Here is a 23,549-nt window from a genome sequence, read left to right on the forward strand (position 1 = left end):
CACCAGATATATGAGTTTGAATTCTGACTCTGCCATTTACAAATTTTGTGACCTCGGCAAATTCAGTGTAGCTGAGCCTCTGGTTCCTCATAGATAAGATGGTGAAAATGAGACAGTCTATCTCCAAGGGCAGTTTGGAGGATAAAGGAGAAAGTGCATTTCTTTGTGGTAACAACATTTAAAATCTACTCTTTTAGCATTTTGATACGTGTATTGTAACATCACATTGTATTCCATAAATATATACAATTATTATTTGTCCATAAAAAATAGAATGAAAATATTTAAAAATAATATATAGTACGGGCCAGGTGTGGTGGCTCACGCCTGTTATCCCAGTACTTTGGTAGGTGGAGGCGGTTGGATCACCTGAGGCCAGGAGTTGGAGACCAGCCCGGCCAACATGGCGAAACCCTGTCTCTACTAAAAATACAAAAATTAGCTGGGCATGGTGTTGCACATCTGTAATCCCAGCTACTTAGGAGGCTGAGGCAGGAAAATCACTTCAACCTGGGAGGCGGAGCTCGCAGTGAGCCAAGATCGCGCCACTGCACTCCAGCCTGGGCAACAGAGTAAGACTCTGCCCTGTCTCCAAAAAAAAAAGGTCAGGTGCAGTGGCTCACACCTGTAATCCCAGCACTTTGGGAGGCTGAGGCGGGCGGATCACAAGGTCAGGAGATCAAGACCATCCTGGCTAACATGGTGAAACCCTGTCTCTACTAAAAATTCAAAAAAAGTAATAAAAAATAGCCAGGCATGGTGGCGGGTGCCTGTAGTCCTAGCTACTTGGGAGGCTGAGGCAGGAGAATGGCGTGAACCCTGGAGGCGAAGCTTGCAGTGAGCCAAGATCGCGCCACTGCACTCCAGCCTGAGTGACAGAGTGAGACTCCGTCTCAAAAACAAATGAACAAAGATTTAAAAAATATATAGTATGGATTTGAACAACAACAGAAAAGGACAGAGTGCTTGTAAAAGGCCTTTCACAGTGCCTGCCACAAAGGAAGCACTCAGGAGAGAGTGGCAAATTTATTTTCTTCACATAGTTTAACCACAACAACGTATTGCAACAGTTTGCATGCTGAAGCAGAGGTAAGAATCCAGCTGCCTTCTCATAAACCAGACAAAGAGATTTGCCACAAAAAGTTATTTTCATTTAAAAATGTGTTACTTCAGGGCAGGCGTGGTGGCTCATGCCTGTAATCCCAGCACTTTGGGAGGCTAAGGCAGGTGGATCACAAGGTCAGGAGTTCAAGACCAGCCTGGCCAACATGGTGAAACCCTGTCTCTACTAAAAACACAAAAATTAGCCGGGTGTGGTGGCACACGCCTGTAGTCCCAGCTACTCAGGAGGCTGAGGTGGAAGAATTGCTTGAAACCGGGAGGCAAGAGTTTGCATTGAAGCAAGATCGCACCACTGCACTCCAGCTTGGGTGACAGAGTGAGACTCGGTCTCAAAAAAAATTTTTTCTATTAACATGCAATAGGATTATTAATTTTTTTTAAGTTCTCAGTTTTAGTCTCTAATATAGTCAGTACTAATAGGTGTAAACTACATCAACAAAAGCTCTTTATTGCCGAGGTAACTTTTAAGACGGTAAAGGGTCACTGAGATCGCGAAGTTTGAGAACTGCTGCCCCAGGCTTTCGTGATCTGCCTTTCTCACGCTAGCTCTTTTGCAATCTGACAATGCCCCCATTTTCTGCCCCATGTGATTAATTGCATAACTTCCATGTTGGAAAGGCCTTTTGAGATCTCATCAAAAAACCACTCCTGGCAGGGTACAGTGGCTCACACCTGTAATTCCAGCACTTTGGGAGGCTGAGGCGGGTGGATCACCTGAGGTCAGGAGTTCAAAACCAGCCAAAATAGTGAAACTCCATCACTACTAAAAATAGAAAAATGGTGGCAGGTACCTGTCATCCCAGCTACTTGGGAGGCTGAGGCAGGAAAATTTCTTGAAGCTGGGAGGAGGCAGCTGCAGTGAGCCGAGATCTCGCCACTGTATTCCAGCCTCCAGCCTGGGTGACAGAGCAAGACTCTGGGAAAAAAAAAAAAAAAACACTCCTGGTGCAGATGGACCTACTGAGAAGGAGGCTGTTGTGCCTGAGGTTACACAGCCATCAGTTCCACCTGGGACTAGAACCAGCATCCTTCCTATCTCCTTAATCCAGGACTCTCGTCATGACGGCAAGCTGGCAGGTGCTCCCTGGCACAATCTCAGCTTCCTGTTCTTTCATATCTAAAAGTCTTGAGTGGAGACAGGGTCTTCCCCCTCTGCTTTCCTGTCCCACCCTTCCCTCCTGCCTCTCACCTCCCTCTTTGACATTCCTCCTACTAGCCTAGCCCAAGGGCACAATAGAGATGACATCATCACTCTCATTGGTTACCAACTAGCAAAGAACTTGAGAAAGTGAGGAGAAAGCTCTAATGTGTACACATATATAGCATCTATACAAGCTGCCATTCATGGAGGGCTTAGCATGTGGCAGGGACTGTATTAGGCCTGAGCTAACTCAATTAGTCTTCATGCCTCCCCACCACTGATGAGACAGGTACTACTTGTTACTCCTGTTTTATGGGTGAGGAAACTGAGTGAAAGAGATGAATGAAGTGAGTGGCTTTACTTGAGAGCAAAAAGCCAATAATACTTGGCAGAGCCAAGATTGGAACTCAGTGATGTCTGACTCCAAAGCCCAACAGCCTGATGGGCAAATCCTTGTTGGTGAGAAGGTCCGGACTCCACCAGTAAGGTGGGGAAAGGACTAAAGTCTAGGGCCTGGCAGGGTGTGGTGCTTCATGCCCGTAATCATCTGAGCATGAACTTTGGGAAACCAAGGCGGAAGGATCACTTAAGGCCAGGAGTTTGGGACAAGCCTGGGTGATATAGTGAGACCCCATCTCTACAAAAAGTAAATAATAATAACAATAACTCAAGGCCAGCTAACGGTAGCAATGAAGGCATTACTGAGAAAAAATGGTCAGAAAAATACAAAGTCAAAAAGAGAGAGAAAATAGATGGGATTTGCCCCTGGAAATAAAGACAAAAGATTGTGCATGGTATCAGGGCCCCTCACCCTGTGCAGAGTCATACATTCAATCCTGCCTCTTTGCCAATCTGACCTTGTCATGACACAAGGACTCAAGTCCTGACCGGGCATGGTGGCTTACGCTGTAATCCCAGCACTTTGGGAGGCCGAGGAGGGCGGATCAAGAGGTCAAGAGATCAAGACCATCCTGGCCAACATGAAAGCCCGTCTCCACTAAAAATACAAAAAATTAGTTGAGTGTGGTGGCGCTCACCTGTAGTCCCAGCTACTCGGGAGGCTGAGGCAGGAGAATCACTTGAACCTGGGATTCAGAGGTTGCAGTGAGCTGAGATCACGCCACTGCACTCCAGCCTGGTGATAGAGCGAGACTCTGTCTCAAAAAAAGAGAAAAAAAGAAAAAAAAGACTCAGGTCCTGGCTTTGTCTGCCGCTTGCTATGGGTTTTTGGGCAAACGACTTGCCCCCTCTGAATCTATTTGCTCATGGAATAGTTGAGCAAAACCTGCCTCACATAATAGCCGTGAGCCTTCCCAGGCTGTGTAAATTGTCAAGTATGTTATGAATGTGAGGATTATTAGTCCATTCTCTAAAAGAGAAGTTGCTGAATTATAAAATAATTGAAAGAGGAAGAAGATATTTGAAAATACTCAACAAAACTGTCCTGTTGGCAGATTTCTTTTCTTTTTTTTTCTGAGTTTTGCTCTGTCACCCAGGCTGGAGCACAGTGGCGTGACCTTGGATCACTGCAACCTCCACCTCCCAGGTTCAAGCGATTCTCCTGCCTCAGCCTCCCAAGTAGCTGGGATTATAGGCACATGCCACCATGCCTGGCTAATTTTTTTGTATTTTTAGTAGAGACGGGGTTTTGCCATGTTGGCCAGGCTGGTCTCAAACTCCTGACCTCAGGTGATCCGCCCACCTCGGCCTCCCAAAGTGCTGGGATTAGAGGCGTGAGCCACCGTGCCCGGCAGTGTTGCAGATTTCTAATTAGTCAGTTAATTTACCAAGTATTTGTTTGGAGATGGGAGGGGAGAATGCAAAGCAACTGGATGGGATCCTAGGTTTTCAAATAAATGGACAAGAGTGTGGATTCCCAATGTCCCCAGCAAGTTTCTTTTTCTTTCTTTTTTTTTTTTTTTGAGACAGAATTTCACTCTGTTGCCCAGGGTGGAGTGCAGTGGCAGGATCGTGGCTCACTGCAGCCTCTGCTTCCCAGGTTCAAGTGATTCTCCTGCCTGGCTGATTTTTTTTTTATTTATAATACAGATGGGGTTTCACCATGTTGGCCAGGCTGGTCTTGAACTCCTGACCTCAAGTGATCCACCACCTTGGCCTCCCAAAGTGCTGGGATTACAGGTGTGAGCCACTGTGCCTGGCCAAGTTTCTTTCTCTCCCTTCCTTCCTTCCTTCCTTTTATTAAAAAAAAATTTTTTTTTGAGACAGAGTTTCGCTTTTGTTGCCCAGGCTGTGGTGCAATGGCATGATCTCAGCTCACTGCAACCTCCACCTCCCAAGTTCAAGTGATTCTCCTGCCTTAGCCTCCCGAGTAGCTGGGATTATAGGCGAGCCACCACGCCCAGCTACTTTTGTGTTTTTTACTGTAGAGATGAAGTTTCACCATGTTGGTCAGGCTGGTCTTGAATTCCTGACCTCTGGTGATCCACCCACCTCGGCCTCCCAAAGTACTGGGATTACAGGCGTGAGCCACTGTGCCCAGTCTCTCTTTTTTTTTTAATTTGAGACAGGGTCTTGCTCTGTCATCCAGGCTGGAGTGCAGTGGTGCGATCACGGCTCACTGCAGCTTCAATCTCCTGGGCTCCAGCAATCCACCACCTCAGCTTCCTGAATGGCTGGGACTACAGGCACACGACACCATGCCCAGCTAATTTTTGTATTTTTTGTAGAGATGGAGTTTCACGTTACCCAGGCTGGTCTCTAAGTCCTGAGCTCAAGTGATCTGCCCACCTCAGCCTCCCAAAGTGCTGGGACTACAGGTATGAGCCACGGTACCCAGCCCCCAGAAAGTTTCTTAACATTCCTGAGCCCCAATTTCTTCATCTATAAAATACAGAAAATAATAAGATTCTTGAAGGGTTGTTTTGAGATTTAAATGAGATAATGTGTAGAAAGTGCTAGCACAGTGCCAAGTACTCATCGTTATCCCCCAATCTTCTTTACAAATGGCAATACTGGGACAAGAGAGAGTAGGTGGCTTCTGAATAGATCCAGCTGGTGCCAGAGCCAGGGCTCAAACCCTGAGCACCTGAGATTCTGAACTCAGGACCCTTTTCTTTCCACCACATCCAACACTCTTGATAGTTCAATCAGGCAAACAATCTCCTGCTTAATTAGTTTTAAGTAATTATTTAATCTGCACATACAGAACATAGGGATTAGTTTCCCCATTCACAGAGGAAGAAACTGAAGCTCAGAGAGTTTGAGTAACTTTCCGCTAGGTCACATAGCCTATCAGTGGCTGACCTGAAATTTGAACTCAGTGATGTTTCCTTCTAAAACCTTGGCACTTAACCTTGACTAAAGTGGAAAGAGGCCTCAGACATCATTTAGCTCAGCTCTGCCCAGGAGAGAGGCTGGAGATGATGATGCAGAAGGAAGGTCCAGGAAAGGTCCAGGGAGACTGAGTGAATCCAGACAGCCTGGGTGGGGGTGATGAATGGTGAGTAGACAGCAGGCTGGGGATGGAATCCTTCAGCCCCATAGGGAAGACTGAGTTTCTTTGATAACCCATAGACATTTGAGAAAGGAACTATAGATAGAAGACCTTAATAACAATCCTTTGCTCTTAACCTATACATCACACATGCTTTCCTTTTTTTTTTTTTTTTTTTTTTTTTGAGACAGAGTCTCGCTGTGTCGCCCAGGCTGGAGTGCAATGGTGCGATCTCTGCTCACTGCAACCTCCACCTCACAGGCTCAAGCGATTCTCCTGCCTCAGCCTCCCAAGTAGCTGGGATTATAGGCACCCACTACCACTCCTGGCTAATTTTTGTAGTTTTAGTAGAGACAGGGTTTCATCATATTGGCCAGGCTGGTTTCTAACTCCTGACCTCAAATGATCCGCCTGCCTCGGCCTCCCAAAGTGCTGGGATTACAGCATGAGCCACCGCCCCCAGCCTACACATTCTTTCCTTAAAAAGACTAGAGGTGGCTACATTATCAATTGGGGCAGTTAAAATAAAAGCAAAGCATTAGAAACCACTAAAAGGAGCAATAAATAAATCAGGAACCGACCTTGAATGGCCCCGTGACTGCAGTTCCACACTGCATTTAGCTCCGGGCTTGCTGGCAGCCAAGGGAAAAAGAAGCACAGAAGTGGGTCTGAAGAAGGCTGCTTTTCTCCTAATAGACATTCATTGATTCTATAAATCCATTTTAAATATTTAGATGCTTACTTTGTGCCAGGCTTCATGCCAGTTGAGGTGCTGGAAACCCCAGGAGGAATTTATTAAAGGAACTGACTCGGGAAACAACCCCTTTCCCAGCCCTTTTCATCTCTCCTCTAGGAAAGCTTCCATATTTTGCCTTATATCAATAAACCTCCCCTGGGGCCTATATCACTAGAGAGATTTTAAGTTCCTTCCCTGCCCAGTGCTGTCCCGCCTCCCCTGCCAAACCCATTTTAGGAGTGACTGTCCTGGTGGCCTGTTCACAAGGTCAAGAGCCTGGGCAGGCACCATCCTTCTAGTTCACACTCTGCTTCGGGGCTGCTGCTTGTGGTTCCAACCTCTTTCTGCAAGTCTGGTTTTCCGGGCCAGGAGCACTAGGGTGAGAAGTATGGTGAGGCTCAGGGGGCACAAGGACTTGGAGTGGTGAGAAGTGTCTGTCATGGGCTTGGGATTGAGGAGTGGGAGCTTGAGGCCATCACATTGCCTTGCCTGGCTGGGCTGAGTTCCATCTCCCCAAGACTGCTCTGCTCAGCTCCGGCTCCTCATCAAAAGACCTCCACCAAGAGTCTACTGTGGGGCTACCATTGTGCTAGGAGACACTTTTTTGAGCAAGTGGGATACAAAGATGACTCCACTTCCAGACCCAGATATTACTCTCAAGACAAGGAGCTCACAGTCCAGGAAGCAAGATGTGGAATGGACACATATGATACAAGCTAGACAGTGGTCTGTGCAGTAAGACTCAACAAAGGGAGATCAGAGAATGCTTCTTGGAGGAGGTGGGTTTTGATATCAAAGTAGTTATAAAAAGAGGTAAGATTTGGGCCTTCTTTTTTTTTTTTTTTTTTTTGAGATGGAGTTTTGCTCTTGTTGCCCAGGCTGGAGTGCAATGGCATGATCTCGGCTCACTGCAACCTCTGCCTCCCAGATGCAAGCGATTCTCCTGCCTCAGCCTCCCAAGTAGCTGGGATTACAGGCGCCCACCACCACACTCGGCCAATTTTTGTATTTTTAGTAGAGGTGGGGTTTCACCATGTTGGCCAGGCTGGTCTCGAACTTCTGACCTCAGGTGATCTACCTGCCTCAGCCTCCCAAAGTGCTGGGATTACAGGTGTGAGCCACCATGCCTGGCCTGATTTGGGCTTTCAGTATAATTCATAGGTTCACACACACACACACACACACACACACACACACACACAAAAGATATGGTCAAAAAAACCCCACAGTCGACATCCCCAAATCCCAGAAAAGTTTATTGCAACTGCAATCAAGGGCTACAAAGAACAGAGGGAGGCCAGCCAGGCACAGTGGCTCACGCCTGTTATCTCAACACTTTGGGAGGCTGAGGTGGGCAGATCACTTGAAGTCAGGAGTTCGAGAACAGACTGGCCATCATGGTGAAACCATGAGTCCACCAAAAACACAAAAATTATCCAGGTGTGGTGGCTCATGCCTGTAATCCCAGCTACTTGGGTGGCTGAGGCATGAGAATTGCTTGAACCTGGAAAGTTGAGGTTGCAGTGAGCTGAGATCATACCACTGCACTCCAGCCTGGGCAACAGAACAACAATCTGTATTCCAAAAAAAAACAAAAAAAGAAGAAGAACAGAGGGGGACTAGGAGAAGAAATGTGGAAGGAAGGCCCCATGGCTGAACACAGCAACAGGGGCCCAGCCAGCTGGGCAGCAGGTCAAGAGGGTCACTTTGATCTATTTCTTTTTTTTTTTTTTTTTTGAGACAGAGTCTCACTCTTGTTGCCCAGGCTGGAGTGCAGTGGTGCGATCTTGGCTCACTGCAACCTCCGCCTCCCGGATTCAAGCAATTCTCCTGCCTCAGCCTCCCGAGTAGCTGGGATTACAAGAGTGCACCACCACGCCCGGCTAATTTTGTATTTTTAGTAGAGATGGGATTTCACCATGTTGGCCAGTCTGGTCTCAAACTCCTGACCTCAGGTGATCTGCCTGCTTCAGCCTCCCAAAGTGCTGGGATTATAGGCATGAGCCACCTCGCCCAGCGGGTCTGTTTCTGATGGGTCACTCTTGTAGGTTGAACAAGTTTTCCAAAATGTGGTGGTTTGTCCTCAGTGGTGGCAAAGTGTCAGCTGAGAGTAAGTAGGGATTGTTCTATCTGCCTCAGCTCTCAGGCGATGGTCAGGCATGACTGGAGGACAGAATCCTTTTCTTCTTTTTTTTTTTTTTTTTTTTTTGAGACAAGGTCTCACTCTGTAGCCCAGGCTAAAGCACAGTGGAACAATCACTGCTTACTGCAGCCTTGACTTCCTGGGCTCAAGTGATTCTCCTGCCTCAGTCTCCCCAGTAGCTGGGACTACAGACGTGCACCACTGTGCCCAGCTAATTTTTGTATTTGTTGTAGAGATGGGGTTTTGCCCTGTTGGCCAGGCTACTCCTGGGCTCAAGTGATCCACCTGTCTCTGCCTCCCAAAGTGCTGGGATTACAGGCAGAGCCCCCATGCCTGGCACAGAATCCTGTAAGAATCCTATAAACTAACTCTATTAAGCATCTCCTGCCTTTGATTAGATACCTACTGTAAACCGGGTACAGTGCCATGAATTTGGTAAACTTGTATCATTAATCTGTATAATCATGTGATATGGATAGTATTTCTCCCAGTTTACAAGTGAATGAAACAGAGGCTCAGAGAGGTGCAGTAACGTGCCCAAGGTCACACATCTTGAAAGTTGCAGAGCTGGATTTTAATCCAGGAAGGTCTGGTTCCCAAACCTGTGACATTGTGATCCAACATGCTAAGTTTCCTGGAGGAGACCTTGGGAATCACCTCCATCAATCCAACTGCTTTGAAGATGAGAAAAGAAAGGTCCAGATGGTCAGGCAAGGTGGCTCATGTCTATAATCCCAACATTTTGGGAGGCTGAGGTGGAAGGACTGCTTGAGGCCAGGAGTTTGAGACCAGCCTGAGCAACATAGCAAGACCCTATCTATATTTTTTAAATAGAAATTAAAGAAAGAAAAGAAAGGCGTTAGATAGGAAAAGGGACCTGCCCAAAGTCACTCAGTAGCAGGACAATGACTAGAACCTAGGCTTCCCTACTCCCAGTTGGGGATAAAAACGATGAGGCTTGTGGCATCAAATCTCAGCTTCCCACTGTAGGTGTGGTAGCGACAGGTAGGGTATCATTCTCCTCCTTGCCTCCAGCTCTGAGAGATTTAAACACAGCAGCAACGTGGGGCCAGCCGCTGCTGTGGCTTCTTTCACTTCATGCTTTCACTTCAGGTTAGAAAAACCCCCAGGCACACCTTTTCTGAGCAGTTTCTCAGGTCCCAAGGTTCCCTTCCCAGATGCTCAGTATGAACCAGGCTCTAGGCTGTAGCCCCTAACACCAACCCCACCATGGACGCTCCCTGTGGGAAGTGCCATATGGTTTCTGAACAGTGGTATTTTTGTTAGGTGAAGAAAGCACTTAGTCATGGTGGTTCACTTTTTTCTTTTTCTTCTTCTTTATTTATTTTTTATTTTTGAAACTGAATCTAGCTTTATTGCCCAGGCTGGAGTGCAGTGGCACAATCTCAGCTCACTGCAACCTCTGCCTCCTGGGTTCAAGTGATTTTCATACTTCAGCCTCCCGAGTAGCTGGGATTACAGGCACCTGCCCCCACTCCTGGCTAATTTTTGTATTTTTAGCAGACAGGGTTTCACTGTGTTGGCCAGGCTGGTCTCAAACTTCTGACCTCAAGTGATCTGCCCTCCTCGGCCTCCCAAAGTGCTGGGATTACAGGCGTGAGCCAGCGCGCCCGGCCTTTTTTCTTTTTTAATCAGGCAGCCCAGAATAGGTTCAGAAAGACTCCCGCTTCTCTTTTACTCTTACATCTGTACAGCATCAGGTCACAAAATGTTTTTGCATGCATCAGTGATTCTTAATATTCAGAACTCTGCTGGCACACTGATAAAAAGTGTGAATCCTTCCACCCCAACCAAAACATGCAGCGACATAAAGTCTTAAATATGCCTCCAAAGGACCGATACTCCCATCCAAGCCTACCCAAGGACCCAGGGTAAGAAGCTATGATGGAGGTCATCAGCCCATTTGGCATCTCAAGGAGAATGGCACAGGTATTGTTACTGTCATTTTACAAATGAGAAAAGAAAAGGGGCTCAGAATGTTGAAGGGACTTGCCCAAAGTCACCTGATGGGCCATGGTGGAGGTGGAACTAGAACACTGTTCACTGTGGCAAACACTAAGTCTGTCTCTGTTGCGGGAAATTCAGGAACCGGAGAGACCGAACAGAGTGCAGGAAAGTGTCTATTTAAGGTGTACACCGGCTCAGCGGACATGTGTCCTGGAAGTCTGAGCCCAGGACAAAGAAAACGAGTCCCCTTTAAGCATTCTGAGGCGGGCATTATGTGAAGCAGGAAGCAGGCTTACAGAAGCAAGAATAAAGGCTGTTGTGACAGTTTTGCAACATGTCTTACATCTCTGGGAAAACTTGGTTTGCAGCTTATGCTTATTTGTCTTGTGACCTTGCAGCTATGCAGGGGAGAAAGAAACAGGAGTTTAAGGAGCCTACGAAATATGTGGAGGGTAGAAATGGTTAATGTTTCTTGGGACAGGCAGTAAATTTTTTTTTTAACTTTAACTTCGGGGGGCTACTTACATTTTTTTTTAGCCTTGGTTAATACAGCAATTCATTTTATGAGCTTTTTTTAACTATTACTATAATTTTTACTATTATTACTTATACCATTATTCTGTTATTTTCTTAATTTCCTACTTCATCTCTGTACTGGATGTTCAGACACAGTCTTCGCCCTGGAAAAAGGCCCTGTCTAGAAGCCAGAGGTTCTGACTCCAAAAGGGATTTATATCTGTCCAAAGGGAAGACAGGGAGCTGGGTTTCCTGTTGCTCTGTGTGTCCCATTGTCAGATGTTGGCTTGTTAAGACCTGCATCCAAATGCCTGAATTTCTTGCCCTTATCTACTTTGGATAATAACCACACATGTTGGTGGCCATGCCAGGCCTAGATGAGACCTGAAGCCAGCTTCCATCAGCCCCAGCATCCCTCTTCTAGGCTGGATTCTACATGGGGTAAGCCATTTCCTGACTGGAAGGGGTTGTTTTCCAAGGAAAACAAGGGAAGAGAGTCCCTGGGTGGCAGGGGATGGGGTAGGGGGTTCCTAGCAGGGTTGCAGGGATCCTCTTAGCCACCCGAGCTGGAAACTTTCAGAAGTAGCCAGGTGGGGACGTGGGAGCTGAGAAAGGCTTGCACTGTCTGTTACTCACTAGTGACCAGGGTGGAGAGGTGAGCTGGCACCTTTTTCTGTCTGAGCTCAGGTGTGACCTTGACAACACTCAACAAAGGTTACCAGCCTGGCCAACATGGCAAAACCCTGTCTCAATTAAAAATACAAAAATTAACCAGGCGTGGTGGTGTGCACCTGTAATTCCAGCTACTTGGGAGGCTGAGGCAAGAGAATCGCTTGAACCCGGGAGGCACAAGTTGCAGTGAGCCGAGATCGTGCCACTGCACTCTAGCCTGGACAACAGAGCAAGACTCTGCCTCAAAAACAAAAACAAAAAACAAAAAACCACAAAGGGTGTCTGTCTCTAACTTGTTTGCATAGGGCCATCTCTATGCCTACTGCACTGGAGTTTTGCCTTGTGACTCGGGATATGTGGATAATTGCAGCTCTGCTGCTCATATGTTGGGTGACCTTAGGCAAATTACATCCCCATTCTTGGACTGTTTTCTGGATGGCAAAATGATGGCGTTGGATTAGAAGAGAGGTTTTTCAATCTGTTCCTAGAGGAACCTGGGCTGCCTTGAAGAAAGGATATAGTGATATGAATCCCCCTGCAGTCAAGATATGGCTTACTCCATGTAGAATCCGCCCTAGAAGAGGGATGTTGGGGGTGGCGGTAGCTGGCTTTGGGCCTCACCTAGGCCCGGCATGGCCACCAACATGTGTGGTTATTATCCAAAGTAGGTAAGGGCAGGAAATACGGGCATTTGGATGCAGGTCTTAACAAGGCAACATCAGGACGCACAGAGCAACAGGAGACCCAGCTCCCTGTCTTCCCTTTGGACAAATAGAAATCCCTTTTGGAGTCAGAACCCCTGGCTTCTAGATGGGGCCATATCTACCTGTTTTATAAACAGGGGTTATGCAGGTTGTAAAAAGCACCTCTCCTCTTAAAAATTTTAAAGTCGTTGGGTTATAATAAGAACTGACATTCATTGAGCTCTTATAATGCACCAGGCATATTATTCTTTTTTTGTTTGTTTGTTCATTTGTTTTGTTTTTTTTGAGATAGAGTCTCGCCCTGTCACCCAGGCTGGAGTGCAGTGTTGCAATCTTGGCTCACTGCAATCTCCACCTCCCAGGTTCAAGTGATTCTCCTGCCTCAGCTTCCTGAGTATCTGGGATTACAGATGCGTGCCATCACACCGGGCTAATTTTTGTATTTGTAGTAGAGACAGGGTTTCACCATGTTGGCCAGGCTCATCTCAAACTCCTGACCTTGTGATCCTCCTACCTCAGTCTCCCACAGTCCTGGGATTACAGGTGTGAGCCACCGCGCCTGGCACCTCCTTTTTTTTTTTCTAGGACAGATTATCACTATGTCGCCCAGGCTGGAGTGCAGCGGCGCAATCTCAGCTCACTGCAACCTCCGCCTGCCAGGTTCAAGTGATTCTCCTGCCTCAGCTTCCTGAGTAGCTGGGATTACAGGCGCACACCACCACATCTGGTCAATTTTTGTATTTTTAGTAGAGACAGTGTTTCACCACGTTGGCCAAGCTTGTCTCGAACTCCTGATCTCGTGATCCACCTGCTTCGGCCTCCCAAATTGCTGGGATTACAGGTGTGAGCCACTGCGCCTGGCCTAGGCATATTATTCTTAGGAACCTCACAGAGTAGGCGAACTAGCCCCATTTGAAGATGTGCCTAAGAATAATAATAACAATAACAATGGCAACAATGAACACTTCCATGTATGATAGTAGTAATTTATTTAAATACTCAGAAAATCCCATTTTACAGATGAGAAATGAGAAGACTGAGGCATTAGGTATTTTGAAAGAGGTCACTGGGTAGGATTTAAACCTACATGGTTTATTCCCATCTCCCTCACACTCATACTTGGGATCTACACTATTCAAGACAGCCCCTTTCCATCCAAGTGGATTTCATTAATTAATAGTTTTCTTTTTTCTTTTCTTTTCTCTTTTTTTTTTTTTTTTAAAGAGATGGGGGTCTTTCTCTGTCAACCAGGCTGGAGTGCAGTGGCATGACCATAGCTCACTGCAGCCTCCAACTCTCAGGCTCAAGGGATCCTCCCGTTTCAACCTCCCAAAGCTCTGTAATTACTGGTGTGAGCCACTGTACCCAGCCTCAGTTAATAGCTTTTGAGGCCGGGCGTTGTGGCTCACACTTGTAACCCCAGCACTTTGGGAGCCCGAGGTGTGTGGATCACGAGGTCAGGAGTTCAAGACCAGCCTGGCCAAGATGGTGAAACCCCATCTCTACTAAAAACACAAAAAATTAGCCGGGCACAGTGGCAGACACCTGTAATCCCAGCTACTCGGGAGGCCGAGGCAGGAGAATTGCTTGAACTCAGAGGGTGGAGGTTGCAATGAGTCGAGATCGTGCCACTGCACTCCAGCCTGGGTGACAGAGTGAGACTCCATCTCAAAAAAAAAAAAAAAAATTGTTTTTGAGCACCTGCTATGCAGCAAGCATTGTGCTGAGCCACTAAAGGTCCAGAAATAATAAAGCCTTAGTTCTGACCTCGACAAGCTGTGTGGCCTCAGCCCAATGCTTTAACATTGCTGAGCTTTTATTATCTGTGAAATAGCGATAAGCATAAGTCTAATATCCTAGAGTTGCGGGGATTAAACTAGATGGTCGGCCGGGCACGTGGCTCACGCTTGTAATCCCAGCACTTTGGGAGGCTGAATCGGGTGGATCATTTGAGGTCAGGAGTTCAAGACCAGCCTGACCAACATGGTGAAACCCCGTCTCTACTAAAAATACAAAAATTAGCTAGGTGTGGTGGTGTGTGCCTGTAATCCCAGCTACTTGGGAGGCTGAGGCATAAGAATCAGTTAAACCCGGGAGGCGGAGGTTGCAGTGAGCAGAGATCGCGCCACTACACTCCAGCCTGGATGACGGAGGGAGACCCTATCTCAAAAAAACAAAAACAACAACAAAAACAAAACTAGATGGCCGCTGTGAAAAATATTTTGTGGAATTTAAATTCCATTCAAATGTTGGTCAGCATGGTTAGTGATCTAGTCGAGGGGAAAGACCAGTGCAGCACCAGTTACCATACATACAGAGCGGGTCGGGTGCTTCAGATGTGACTGCGGGATCAGGGAAGGCTTCACTGGGCAGGAGATGAGCCCAGAGGAGAGGTCAGGAGGGAAGTGGGCCAGGGAAAGGCCCCTGGTGCAAAGGCGTGGAGGCAAGAAAACAGGACTGTTTGGGAACCGTGAGGCATCCAGCTGAGCCAGGCTGGGGAATGAGTTCTGATCGGCAGGCAGCTCTCCTGGGGTCTAGAGCTGTCCCACAAAGCTATGAGACATGCGGATAATTTAAAAATTTTCCAGCTGGGCGCGGTGGCTCACATCTATAATCCCAGCACTTTGGGAGGCTGAGGTGGGCGGATCACGAGGTCAGGAGATCGAGACCATCCTGGCTAACACAGTGAAGCCCTGTCTCTACTAAAGATACAAAAAAAAAAAAACCAATTAGCTGGGCGTGGTGGCGGGCACATGTACTCCCAGCTACTTGGGAGGCTGAGGCAGGAGAATGGCGTGAACCCAGGAGGCAGAGCTTGTAGTGAGCTGAGATCAGGCCACTGCACTTTAGCCTAGGTGACAGAGCGAGACTCCGTCTCAAAAATAAATAAATAAATAAATAAATAAATAAATAAATAAAAACAATAAAATTTTCCATAGACACATCTAAACATTTTAAAATAGGCCGGGCATGGTGGCTCACCCCTGTAATCCCAGCACTTCGGGAGGCTGAGGTGGGCAGATCACCTAAGGTCAGGAGTTCGAGACCAGCCTGACCAACATGGTGAAACCCCTTCTCTACTAAAAATACAAAAATTAGCCGGGCATGGTGGTACAAGCCTGTAATCCCAGCTACTTAGGAGGCTAAGGCAGGAGAATTGCTTGAACCCAGGAGGCAGAGGTTGCAATGAGCTGAGATCGCGCCACTGTACTCCAGCCTGGCCGACAAGAGCGAGGATCCAGCTCAAAAAAATAAAATAAAAATAAAAATAAATTGGTGAAACAAATTTTTATTTAACCCAATATATCCCAAAATGTTGTCATCTCAACTTGTCATCCATATAAAAAATTGAGATATTTTATATTCTTCTGTCCATGTAACCTTTGAAATTCAGTGTGTATTTTCTACCTATAGCCCATCTCAATTCAGAGAAGCCACATTTACAGCACAGCCCAGTTCTCATACTTAAAAATCTAGATCAGACCAGGTGCAAGTGTTTCATACTTGTAATCCAAGAGCTTTGGGAGGGCGAGGAAGGAGGATCACTTGAGGCCAGGAGTTCGAGGCTGCAGTGATCTATGATTGCACCACTGCACTCCAGCCTAGGCAACAGCCACACCCTGTCTTCAAAAGAAAAAATCTATTTGTATATATATTCTTAATTTTTATTTTAAAAGAAGTTTTAAAAATACGTATATCTTTAAACTTTATAAAATAATATTGTGGGCCAGGCATGGTGGCTCATGCCTGTAATACTAGCAATTTCAGAGACTGAGGAGGGAGGACTGCTTGAGGCCAGGAGTTCAAGACCAGCCTCCTGGGCAACAAACAAGCAAGACCCTGTCTCTATTTTAAATGTCAGTTTTTGTTTGTTTGTTTGTTGTTTGTTTTTGAGACAGTTTCTGTCACCCAGGCTGGAGTGCAGTGGCTTGATCTTGGCTCACTGCAACCTCCCCCTTCCACATTCCAGTGATTCTCATGCCTCAGACTCTGGAATAGCTGGGAATGCGGGCATGAGCCACCATTCTCAGCTAATTGTTTTTTCTTTTTTTGTACTTTTAGTAGACTGGGTTTCACCATGTTGGCCAGGCTGATCTCAAACTTCTGACCTCAAGTGATCTGCCAGCCTTGGCCTCCCAAAGTGCTGGGATTATAGGTGTGAGCCACCATGTCCGGCCTCTATTTTAAATAATAATAGTAAAGTAATATTTTAAGTTTTAATACACTTAACTTTCAATTTTTCAATTGTAACTACTTTAGTGTTTTAATATTTAATGTTTTGAGGAAAAATAATCACTAAAGTATACATAGCCAGGTGTGGTGGCTCACGCCTCTAATCCCAGCACTTTGGGAGGCCAAGGCACGCAGATTACTTGAAGTCAGGACTTCGAGACCAGCCTGGCCAACAACCCCGTCTCTACTAAAAATACAAAAATTAGCCAGGCGTGGTGGCAGGTGCCTGTAATCCCAGCTACTCGGGATGCTGAGGCACAAGAATCGCTTGAATTCGGGAGGCAGAGGTTGCAGTGAGCCGAGATTGTGCCACTGCACTCCAGCCTGGGTGACAGAGTGAGACTCTGCCTCAAAAAAAACAAAAACAAAAACAAAAAACATAAAGACGTCTATAGAGAGGCACAGATTTTTCCTTTTGCCTCAGGCAAGGCTTGGTTTTCAACTCCAGTCTGGGGAAAATCCCTCCCGATTCTCTAAAATGTTATATTGCTGCCTGCAAGTTCTCTTCACTTTTATCTACTCATAAACCCTCTAAACTCTCCTTAAGGATTAGGCTTTACAAGGGATTGGCCCAACACTGTGGGGTTTTTTTGTTTTTGTTTGTTGTTGTTTGTTTGTTTTTTGGAGATGGAGTCTTGCTCTGTCACCCAGACGGGAGTGCAGTGGTGCAATCTCAGCTCACTGCAACCTCCGCCTCCTAGGTTCAAGCGATTCTCCTGCCTCAGCCTCCCGAGTAGCTGGGACTACAGGCGCACACCACCATGCCTGGCTAATTTTTTGTATTTTAGTAGAGACGGGGTTTCACCGTGTTGCCCAGGCTGGTCTTGAGCTCCCGAGCTCAGGCAAGTCGCCTGTTTCGGCCTCCCAAAGTACTAGGATTACAAGCATGAGCTACCGCGCCCGGCCTAACACTGTGTTTTTAAGATTCATCATTGTTGGCACGTTTTCACCACTTCGTGGTATTCCTTCGTATGGCTGTATTACAACTTATTTGTCCATTTTCCAGTTGATGGACATTTAGAATTGTTTTTCTATTTCAAAAATGCTAAAGAGAACATTCTTGTACATGCCTCCCTGGACACACCTGCAGGAGTTCCTCCAGAACATATTCCCGGGACTGCAATTGATGTATCATCAACTTCACTAGATTTTGCCAAGCTGCTCTTCAAAGTATCTGTGCCAACTTACACCCCCATTGCAATGAGAGTTCTTTTGGCTCCAAGCCTTCTCCAGCACTCAGTATGGTCAGCCTTACTTTTTTACTGATCTGATGGGAGTGAAACACATTTCTCTGTCTACTATTGAGGTTACTCATCTTTTCAAAGGATTATTGACCATTTCTCTCTCATGCCCTGTATTTTTCTTCATTGTGGTTGCTCTCCTTTTTCCTTTAGTAATCTTGCCTGTGGTCATCTATTTTATAATCTTTTCAAACAGCCAGCTTTGACTTTGTCAGTTCTTTCTCTTCCCTATAGTTTTGCCATGTCATTAATTTCTGCTCTTATTATTTCTATCTTCTGCTTTCTTTGAATGTATGCCATGGCCCTTCTTCTAATTTCATGAGTTGCATGATGAGCTCATGAGACTTTTTTATCTTGTAGTATGAGCATTTATTATTAATTTATTTATTGAGAACAGAGTCTTGCTCTGTTGTCCAGGCTGGAGTGCAGTGGCACAATCTTGGCTCACTGAAACCTCCGCCTCCCAGGTTCAAGCGATTCTCCTGCCTCAGCCTCCCAAGTAGCTGGGATTATAGGCACCAGCCACCATGCGGGCTAATTTTTTTTTTTTTTTTTTTTTGTATTTTTAGTAGAGGCGTGGTTTCACCATGTTGGCTAGGCTAGTCTGAAACTCCTGACCTCAGGTGATCCACTCGCCTTGGCCTCCCAAAGTGCTGGGATTACAAGCGTAAGCCACCGTGCTTGATAGTATCAGCATTTAGAGCTGTAAATTTCCCTTTGCATACTACTCAGATGAATCTCACACATTTTAATGTCTCACAATTTCATAGTCATTCAATGCCAAGTATCTTCTAATCTCCTTTATGACTTTTTGACCCAGGAATTATTCAAAAGTGTGTCTTTTTTCTTTTTTCACACATCAGACTGGTAATGTGACAATGTCATCATAGGTTTGAGGGAGGAACATCTCACACATGAGCGTGAAAACCACTCATCACACTTATGAACTACAAAGGGATCCCAAAGTGTGTTTTTAAAGATCCATACCTGAGGCCAGGCACGGTAGCTCATGCCTATAATCCCAGCACTTTGGCAGGCCAAGGTGGGAGGATAACCTGAGGTCAAGAGTTCGAGACCAGCCTGGCCAATATGGTGAAACCCCATCTCTACTAAAAATACAAAAAATTAGCTGGTCGTGGTGGTGGGCGCCTGTAATCCCTGCTACTTGGGAGACTGAGGCAGGAGAACCGCTTGAACCTGGAAGGTGGAGGTTGCAGTGAGCCAAGACTGCTCCACTGCACTCCAGCCTGGGCACAACAGTGAGACTCCATCTCAAGAAAAAGATCCATACCTATGAACTTTGTTAGTAATTTTTTTTTTTAAAGACAAAGTTTCGCTCTTGTTGCCCAGGCTGGAGTGCAATGGCACGATCTTGGCTCACCGCAACCTCCGCCTTCCCAAGTTCAAGCGATTCTCCTGCCTCAGCCTCCCGACTAGCTGGAATCACAGGCAGGCACCACCATGCCCAGCTAATTTTTTGTATTTTTAGTAGAGATGAGGTTTCTTCACGTTGGTCAGGCTGATCTCGAACTCCCGACCTCAGGTGATCCGCCCACCTCGGCCTCCAAAGGGCTGGGATTACAGGCGTGAGCCACTGTGCCCGGCCTAGCAATTTTTTTTTCTTTTTTTGAGACAGGGTTTCACTCTGTCGCCCAGGCTGGAGTGCAGTGATGCTCATTGCAGCCTCCACCTCCTAGGTTCAAGCGATTCTCCTGCCTCAGCCACCTCAGTAGCTGGAATTACAGGTGCGCACCACCAGGCCTGGTTAATTTTTTTTTTGAGACGGAGTCTTACTCTGTCATCCAGGATGGAGTGCAGTAGTGTGATCTCAGCTCACTGCAAGCTCCGCCTCCCGGGTTCACGCCATTCTCCTGCCTCAGCCTCCCAAGTAGCTGGGATTACAAGTGCCTGCCACCATGCCCAGCTGATTTTTGTATTTTTAGTAGAGATGGAGTTTCACCATGTTGGCCAGGCTGGTCTCTAACTCTTGACCTCAGGTGATCCGCCCACCTCAGCCTCCCAAAGTGCTGGGGTTACAGGCATGAGCCACCACGCCCAGCCTTAATTATTAATTTCTAAATACATTTTATGTTGTCAGAATACAATTTTATACAACAGATCATTTTATATTAATTTATATTTATAATTATATTTAAATTATATGTAATATGTTAATTTATATTTAAATTACATATATAAATTATAGGCTGGGTGTGGTGGCTCACATCTGTGATCCCAGCACTTTGGGAGGCTGAGGTGGGTGGATCACCTGAGGTCAGGAGTTTGAGACCAGCCTGGCCAACATGGTGAAACCCCATCTCTACTAAAAATATATATATAAAAAAAAGCCACGCCTGGTGGCAGGCACCTGTAATCCCAGCTACTCAGGAAGCTGAAGCAGGAGAATCACTTGAACCCTGGAGGCAGAGGTTGCAATGAGCCAAGATCACGCCATTGCACTCCAGCCTGGATGACAAGAGTGAAATTCCATCTCAAAAAAATAAAAACTAAAAATAATGCATTTTATGTATTAGAAGGTGATAGTGGTATGGAAAAAATAAAGAGGTCAGTGTAAAGAGAACCAAAAGAAATGGAGGTTGGGCTAGGTGCAGTTAGTGGCTCATGCCTGTAATCCCAGCACTCTGGGAGGCCAAGGCGGGCAGATCATGAGGTCAGGAGATAGATACCAGTCTGACTAACAGTGAAACCCCGTCTCTACTAAAAATACGAAAAATTAGCCGGGCGTGGTAGTACACTCCCGTAGTCCCAGCTACTCGGGAGGCTGAGGCAGGAGAAAGGCTTCAACCCGGGAGGTGAAGGTTGCAGTGAGCCGAGATTGTGCCACTGCAACTCCAGCCTGGGCAACAGAACGAGACTCTGTCTCAAAAAAAAAAAAGAGTTGGAGGTTGGGATGAGTTAGGGTATTACATGGGGTAGTCAGGGTAGGTGGCATTGAAAAAGTAAGATCTGAGCAAAGACTTAAACAAGTTGAGAGCAAGCCAAGTAAGTGTTGAGGGAAAGGTGATCCAGGAAAAGGGAACAGCCAGTGCAAAGGACCTGTGGCTGAAAAGAAGACTGATTAAGAAGCCAATGTGGCTAAAGCTGGGTCACCAAGGGAATCATGGTAGAAGGGACCATAACACTAAGGACTTTGGCTTTTACATAGTGGACTAGGGAGCTATGCAGGGTTTGGGACAGAGGAATGACAAGATCCTGTATTTTTAAAGGATCACCCTGACTGCTATGTTGAAACTAGATTAGAAATGGGCCTGATTAAAAGCAGGGGGCCCAGTTAGGAAGCTATTGCAATAAACCAGAGAAGAGATGATGCCTGGTTTTTTTTTTTTTAAGCCTAAAATTAATCAATGTCTTTACCCACTTCCTAGATAAAGCTGTAACTCTATTCATCTCTTTCTTGTCTTGCATTTTGTCATTCACAATTTTATTTCTACTTTGTTTTTGTTTGAAACAAGGTCTCATTCTGTCACCCATGTTGGAGTGCAGTGGCACAATCGTAGATCACTGCACCCTTGACCACCTGGGCTCAAGTAATCCTTTGTTCTCAACCTCCCAAGTAACTGGGAATATAGGCATATGTCACCACGCCTGGCTAAATTTTTATTTCTTGTAGAGATGGGTTTCACCATGTTGCTTAGGCTGGTCTTGAACTCCTGGGCTCAAGCAATCCTGCTGCCTTGGATTCCCAAAGTGCCAGGATTTCAGGCATGAGCCACTGTGCCCAGTCTCCACCTTGGTTTTGTTTGTTTTGTTTTGTTTTTGAGACGGAGTCTCACTCTGTCACCCAGGCTGGAGTACAGCGGTATCATCTCAGCTCACTGCAACCTCTGCCTCCCAGGTTCAGGCGATTCTCCTGCCTCAGTCTCCTCAGTAGCTGAGACTACAGGTGCGTGCCACCACACCTGGCTAATTTTTGTGTTTTTAGTAGAGATGGGGTTTCACCATGTTGGCCAGGCTGATCTCGAACTCCTGACCTCATGATCTGCCCAACTCAGCCTCCCAAAGTGCTGGGATTACAGGCGTAAATTACTCACTATTATCATTGTTGTTTCATAAAGGCATTTGCTTTTCTTTACTCATATATTTGTCAACTTACTTGCTCACTATTCTTTCTTGCCCTTCTTTTCTTCCCTTTGGGTTGAATTTCCTTCTAAAATGCACATTCTTTAGATGTTCCTTCAGTGAAGGTCTGTTAGTGAACAATTTTCTTTGAATTTTTTAGACTTCATTCTTGAATGATAGTTTAGCTAGGTATAAAATTCTAGACTGACAGTTTTTTCTTTATTTTTTGGCTTCTATTGTTGCTGATCAGAAACCTGCTCTTAAAACTAATTACAGTTCTCTTACAGGTAATTTGTCTTTTCATTCTTACTGCCTTATATTTTTCTTTGTCTTTGGCATTCTGATATGTATATATATGACATACATGAATATGGAATGTGTTTTTAAAAATTCTACTTGGGGCTGGGTGTGGTGGCTCACGCCTGTAATCCCAGCACTTTGGGAGGCCAAGGTGGGCATATCACTTGAGGCCAAGAGTTCAAGCCCAGCCTGGCCAACATGAAAAAACCCCTTTTCTACTAAAAATACAAAAATTAGCTGGGCATGGTGGCACATGCTTGTAGTCCCAGCTATGTCAGGAGGCTGAGACTGGAGAATCACTTGAACCTGGGAACTCTGTCTTAAAAAAAAAAAAATTATGCTTGGGGTTCCCTGTGATTTCCAAATCTGAATAGTCTTATTTTTCATGGATCCTGAATAATTCTTTTTTTGTTGTTGAGGCAGGGTCTCATCCTGTTGCCTAGGCTGTAGTGCAATGGCACAATCATGGCTCACTGAAGCCTCGGCCTCCCTGGGCTCAAGTGATCCTCCCACCTCAGCCTCCCAAGTAGCTAAGACAATAGGCATGCACCACCATCTGTCTAATTTTTGTATTTTTTTGTAGATATGGGGTTTTTCCATGTTGCCCAGGCTGGATGGATAATTCTTTACTACTACCTCTTTGACTATTACTCACCACCAATTTTCTCTGTTTATCCACTCTAACACTCCAGTGAGATATAAACATTTTTACTCAGTCCTTCATGTCTTTTAACTTCTCTTATTTTCCATCACTTCATCTCCTTGTTCTGCATTGTGAGAAATTTCTTCAGATCTACATTCTTTTTTTTTTTTTTTGGAGATGGAGTTTCACTCTTATTGCTCAGGCTGCTGTGCAGTGGTGCAATCTCAGCTCACTGCAACCTTTGCCTCCTGGTTCAAGCAATTCTCCTGCCTCAGCCTCCTGAGTAGCTGGCGTTACAGGGGTCCACCACCGTGCCCGGCTAATTTTTGTATTTTTAATATGGACAGGGTTTCACCATGTTAGCCAGGCTAGTCTCGAACTCCTCACCTCAGGTGATCCACCACTTCAGCCTCCCAAAATGTTGGGATTACAGGCATGAGCCATTGTGCCCAGCCCCAGATCTACTTTTTTTTTTTTTTTTTTTTGAGACAGAGTCTCGCTCTGTTGCCCAGGCTGGAGTGCAGTGGCGCGATCTCAGCTCACTGCAAGCTCCGCCTCCCGGGTTCACACCATTCTCCTGCCTCAGCCTCCCAAGT

At 46.0% G+C, this 23,549-nt stretch overlaps 1 protein-coding gene and 1 non-coding gene across 2 annotated transcripts in view; one reads left to right on the top strand and one right to left on the bottom strand.

Annotated features, from left to right (window-relative positions):
• CNR2 (cannabinoid receptor 2) overlaps positions 1-23,549 on the top strand; it is a 44,576-nt gene that overhangs the window by 14,027 nt on the left and 7,000 nt on the right. The gene's annotated exons all lie outside the window — the stretch shown is intronic.
• On the bottom strand, positions 18,788-18,889 carry LOC112131553 (small nucleolar RNA U13). Its single transcript, XR_002913590.1, has one exon. It is a non-coding gene; the product is annotated as a small nucleolar RNA U13 (small nucleolar RNA).

Source organism: Pongo abelii, chromosome 1 (genome assembly GCF_028885655.2).
Source record: "Pongo abelii isolate AG06213 chromosome 1, NHGRI_mPonAbe1-v2.0_pri, whole genome shotgun sequence".
In the NCBI taxonomy this organism is placed as follows: domain Eukaryota; kingdom Metazoa; phylum Chordata; class Mammalia; order Primates; family Hominidae; genus Pongo; species Pongo abelii.